Source organism: Dermacentor variabilis, unplaced genomic scaffold (assembly GCF_050947875.1).
Source record: "Dermacentor variabilis isolate Ectoservices unplaced genomic scaffold, ASM5094787v1 scaffold_14, whole genome shotgun sequence".
In the NCBI taxonomy this organism is placed as follows: Eukaryota; Metazoa; Arthropoda; class Arachnida; order Ixodida; family Ixodidae; genus Dermacentor; species Dermacentor variabilis.
Genome location: NW_027460302.1, coordinates 9746431 through 9752339, shown reverse-complemented (window position 1 = coordinate 9752339; position 5909 = coordinate 9746431). Strand labels below are relative to the sequence as shown.

The following is a 5909-nucleotide window of genomic DNA, read 5'->3' as shown; positions in this document are numbered from 1 at the left end:
AACGATGTCGTATGTCACATGTGTACGAGAGGACATCGTCACTGAACGAGATCGTTCTCGTATGGGTACATTAAACGAGATTATTCTCGCATAGCTTTGCTTGACGAGATAGTTCTCGCACGTCTATGCTCAACGATATCGTTCTCGTTTGTGTATGCTACATGACAATGTTCTCGTTCAGCTATGGAAAATGACACTATTCTTGTTTAGCTGCATTCTACAGGTGTTCTCATTTGTGTTGAATGAGTTCTTTTGTTCATGCAATATTTTTGGTGAAGTTCCACACAGTAACATCTACTGCCAACATTACAGCGAGTTAATTTCTATCACATGAGTCGGCCGATATGCCACCTCGGAGACAAAGAGGACACTTTTTAGGGCACACAATTAACACAAACCATCTTTATTTTGCATCCCGAAGCATGGTGGCCAGGTGCTTTTTCAGGTCCTTCAGCCTCCTTGCCTCTGTATCCACAGTGCTCGGCGTTTTTGACACAAAGTGCTCGTATGCCTCTGCAAAAAAATGTAAACAAAGCAGCCGGCCCTGTTAGATTCTAACAAGCCATTGGAGCTAACATGCACAATAGGTGGCTCCACTGCATAACTGAATGGGCTGGTTCTTGCATGATATTGTGTATAAAGCGTGAAAATCTCAGAGAAACAGGAAAAAGAGAACACGGAGGCTTATGAGTTTTCTCCCTATGTAAAGTGATATTTCAACATTAACCACAGCAGTTGAAAGCAAGTGCTCGTCCTCGCATTGTCTTGTTCCTGTCTCTGTTAAATGTTCGTGTTTTACAAACAATATAAATGGCTGCAGAATTGCAATACAAGACCACAGAAATAGTCTAATACTTTTCCACAAGTATTTTACATTAAATGAACAAGTATAACAAGCTCATGCAAGTAAATACACAGATAGCACAGCTCTTTGCTACCGCATTGCGGAATATGCAGACGGAAAACACTGCATGGATGCCACTGCAGAATTGTTTATAGGAAAGATTAATTCACCTTTAATACTACTATAGAAACTAAATGATAGTTTTTGTGAAAGAGTTCTAGTTTAAGGCCTAAACCATCTGCATGGCAGTTTGCATTTAAGGAGTGTAAGCATCCTCTGAAAACATGTACATGAGGAACACTGCAGAAAGAGCACTTTAAAAAAAGAACACGAGTGTATTTATCACCAAGGCCAACCCTTGTGTCTTCTTAAATATTTATCAAAAGTCAAACTCAAAACTGATACTGAGGTGCAAGGTGTCCATATCATATTACCTTGTGAAAGCACCATGGTGCCTGGATGTTGTGGGACCAACTCGGACGTGGAGATCAGCACTGATCAGCAACACTGCAGTCTGCTTACAGCTTTTCTGCAGGCCCAGCCACACCTGCATTAAAACAAGTGAGCTTGGTGTCACAAGAGTACTGTATTTACCCGCATAATGATCGCACTTTTTTGTAAAAAAATGATCGAAAATTCAGATGTTATTCAGATCATTACGCCGGTTAAATTTCCTGCAAAAAGAATTTTTTTTATCCCGCGTTTGCTGCGGGATGGCAACAGGTCAACAAATAGGTGGCTGCCACTGAGTGTAGTGCGGGACACCAAAACAAAAATGGCGGCCGGCGCAGCAAGCTGAACACACCAAATGCGCCGAACGCGATTTTTTTTCTCGCAAGTACATTACATGCATTGAAAGTTTCTTCCGTATCCGTAATGAATAATATCATTAATATCAGTAAGTTTGTGGCAATAACGTAGCCATGTCCACTAGGAGGGGGCAGAAACAGATGGGCGCGCTTAGCTGCCAGTGACGTAGAAAGACACCGCGGGCATGCTGCAGAAACTGCGGCATCTGTCTTCACTACTATCCTAATACAGCACGTTTCCGTTAAGGGTGGGCGAATACCTTAGCTGTGTTACAAGTGATACAAGATTTGTTGCGTGCCCACGAGCGCAGATGAGAAGAATCGAAAGGTACCTTTTTTGTTGTTCTTGACCACAACCATTACAAAGCCTACACATAATGAAGGCAATTTTGGTTGTAGCTTTTTTGTCATGGACGTGTGGAAATTGATGAAAGGAATGAAATCGGGCATCTGCTTAAGAATGTTTGGTGCGTGCGGACTGCTTGGTTTGTCTTGAAGAGTTGTTCGCGTAGCATCCGACAGATGGTAAGCGCTATCATTAATAGCTAGACTTGGCACATGACAGATCGCTGCGGCAAGTTCGGAGTGTGATCAACACAGGAAATTTAAAAAATCGAATTTCGACGACAAAATTCAGGGCTGCGATCATTACGTTATGCGATCATTATGTGAGTAAATACGGTAAATATAAAAAGTGGCACTGAACAAAGCAATACTTATTAGGTATAAATAAGAATGAAATGCTGATATTCGCGTAGCATCCGACAGATGGTAAGCGCTATCATTAATAGCTAGACTTGGCACATGACAGATCGCTGCGGCAAGTTCGGAGTGTGATCAACACAGGAAATTAAAAAAATCGAATTTCGACGACAAAATTCAGGGCTGCGATCATTACGTTATGCGATCATTATGTGAGTAAATACGGTAAATATAAAAAGTGGCACTGAACAAAGCAATACTTATTAGGTATAAATAAGAATGAAATGCTGATATTCGCCCATAGAAAGATTTAAGTAACAAAGCCTGCAAGATAAGAAAAATGCAATGTATGGGCCATCTGTACAAGAACATTAATCGAAGCTCCCTTCATTTTTTAGTCCCTTCTCCTGCTCATGCATAGATGGCAGTTGGGTTAAGTAAACTGGGCCAGATTACCACATAGTGTAAGCAAAGGCGGTCACTTTGTGGGCCAATTATGATAGCATAGCACGACATGCATCCCTAGTCGTTTTAATGTGTTCTGTAATGCTAGCCATCTTGTAGGCCCTACAGTGTCAAAGCATCCATAACTCTAACAGCGTTACCCAGTAGGGATAACCAATAAGTGTCCACAGCAGCACAACTCAGCATATCTATCAGGAGGCTTTTGTTACACTTTTACATCTCTCCTCCTATGGCTTCATCCCAATTTTTGTCAATACAAGCTTGAAACATCTGCACAAGCTGAACGCACCAGGGCACCATAAGAAATACCACATCTTTCTACCCAATTCCGTGTTTAATATAAGACTGGCAAGTTCACTATCATGTGTAGAACAAACCAAATTGTTCTGGAATCAAGTAATCTTCCACTACCTGTGAAAAAAAGGATGCAAGAAAGAGCACGTAGAGCACAGGGGTGTTGATGGATATTAAAGGGACCCTGAAACGCTTTTGACGATTTTCTACAAACGTATTGAGTCGTTAAAGTAGGTCCTTCTGATCATTAATTAACACATCTAAGTGCGGCGCGTAAAGCGTGTAATTTATTATAAGGTTTTAAATATGCACATCACTGCCGATCGCAGCGCACTGCTCGGCGGAATTTTAAGCCGCCCCTACCCATATGACCGAAATCACCCATACGACGTCAGTGGGGCGAACTATCCGATTGGCTGACGAGGGCGCGTGATCGATAATTTTTCCAACTTTATGGTAAACAAATGATCTTCGTAATAGTTGGAATGTTAGTTAATTTGTTTTTATGAAAAGAAAGTAACATAAAGAGAATGCAAAAGAATAATTTTTCAGTACACTTAAGCACTTCCGGCACACAGCATGTGTCGTCTGCTTGTGTTACAACGTACTCCATTTTGAAGAGAGCTCTGCAGTCAGAGTCGGTCACAGTCTTTTCGCGAGCACCATGATTCGACTTTGTTGCCTTGTGGACTGCAAACGTAGTGACTGGCAATATGTCAAGCTGTGACATCGTGTCCCTCTGCAAGGCAGCGTACGAGCGAACTGGCTGCTGCGCATCGGACTGCCGCTATCCGATCGGCGCCAGGATTTGCGCGTTTGTGGCCGTCACTTTACACCGGAAGATTACTAACGCAATAGTGTTTCCCGAGTCCGGTATTAGGGAAAACACAAGCGCAAGGGGACAGAGTCTGGCCGCTTGACTTTGCCGTAACGGGATGAGCCATGAGATGAGCAGAAGGGCAAATGCGAATGCTCTGCACGGTGCAGCCACCTGGTGGCACAGAGCTCAACCATACACAGTAGCAGCAACGAAGTGTATTCTTCTTTGCTGCTGGTGTGTATTTTTCGCAGGAGTGTAATCATGAACGCATTGTTTTTATAAATGTTTAAAATGTTTTACACTTGGTTAGAGCAATATTAGCGCTTTGTTTAGCTGGTTAAGCGCTGCACCAACAAGTGTATGGACCGTGCAGACCGATCAGGCCGCTCACGTACGTCTACGCTTAAGCTCCTTCATCAGCTTGAGTTTATGCCTGCAGTCATTTGCCGAAATGACCAGCTTGCCTGTAGTTACCGGAATACAAGACACGTTCGGCGCTACGACAGAATGCTCGCAACGCACGCTGCTTCGATAGCTCTCGCTTGGGGTCGACAGCCAAGCGGCTAGCGGAGCGGTCTCGCGCGGGCTCCAAAACAACCGGAAGTGGACGATGTGACGTCGCATCGTGACGCTGAGCCAGTGAAGGCGGAGCTTAGCCCCACTCGCTCGGCGAGCGAATTGAGGAGGAAAAGCATGGCTAGGGAGGAGGGTAGCTTCTAATCGCTTGTAGCTCCATTGATACGTAACGCTTCACTTAAATTGTGGTGCGAATGTTCCACTTAAGCTGTACCCTACGCGTCTACGAAATTTGTCCGAACTGTTTCAGGGGCCCTTTAAATACCACTGTTGTGCAGTAGACACTACGTCGGCAAAACAGGCCAATGTATAAATGACTGGATTTGCAACCATGTTAACTGAATGCTCAGGTCATTTTGTGGTCACTTGGTAGTGCAAAGCTCACTTGCACTATTTTGTTTGAAAACTGTGCAACTGTGGCAATGTATAAGGACCATAGTGCTGGCGAAATTCGTTAAGATTTCCTTATATGTGTGACAGGGAATCTGCAAGTTGGCTCCACCTCCAGTGGACTATCAGACAGCAAGACTGCTTATTTATCATTGTAAAACAAGCGTCATAGTAGCCATGCCATGTGTCCTTTTCGCAGTTGTGTGAGCAACATGCATTTTCGATTTATCTGTTCTTGCCCTTTCACCTCTCGCTTTATAGTGCTGCGCAAGCAGTAAAACTGGATGGTTGTTAGACTTATGTCCTGTCACTTCCTCACCTTTGTTATGAATTGTGCATTAAATAAGGCTTTTTTTGGTGAAAGAGTGCTACTTTAAGGCATAAACAAGTTCCATGGCGGTTTGCATTTAGGCATCTTCTGAAAACATGTACATGAGGAACACTGCAAGAAGAACGCTTTAAAAAAAGAACACGAGTGTATTTATCACCAAGGCCAACTCTTGTGTCTTAGCACATTTCTCAAAACTGATACTGAGGTGCAAGTTGTCTATATCATATTACCTTGTCAAAGAAGCAAAGCACAGTGGTGCCTGGACGTTGTGAGGCCAACTCAGACGTAGTGATCAGCACCAGCACTGATCAGCAACACAGTAGTCTGCTTACACTCTTTCTGCAGGCCCCGTCACATCTGCATTAAAACAAGTGAGCTTATTCTCACAACAGTATAATATAAAAAGTGACACTATGAACAAAGTAATTCTTATTAGGTATAAATAGGAATGAAATGCTGATATTCGCCCATAGAAAGCTTTGAGTTAACAAAGCCTGCAAGATAAGAAAAGTGCAATGTATGAGCCATCTGTGCAAAAACATTAATCGAAGGTCCCTTTTTTTCGCTTCTGTCCTCCTCGTGCATAGATGGCAGACAGGTTAAGTAAACTGGACCAGACTGCCACGTAGAGTAAGCAAAGGTGGCCACTTCTTCGGGGAGCAGCCTACAGGCTGCTTC

General features: G+C 43.3%; 1 long non-coding RNA gene across 1 annotated transcript; it reads right to left on the bottom strand.

Moving 5' to 3' along the window:
* Positions 1-330: 330 nt before the first annotated feature.
* On the bottom strand, positions 331-5529 carry LOC142567720 (uncharacterized). The gene is made up of 3 exons (XR_012825224.1): positions 5462-5529; positions 1279-1391; positions 331-513 (listed from the first exon to the last, which is right to left on the bottom strand). It is a non-coding gene; the product is annotated as an uncharacterized LOC142567720 (long non-coding RNA).
* Positions 5530-5909: the final 380 nt, after the last annotated feature.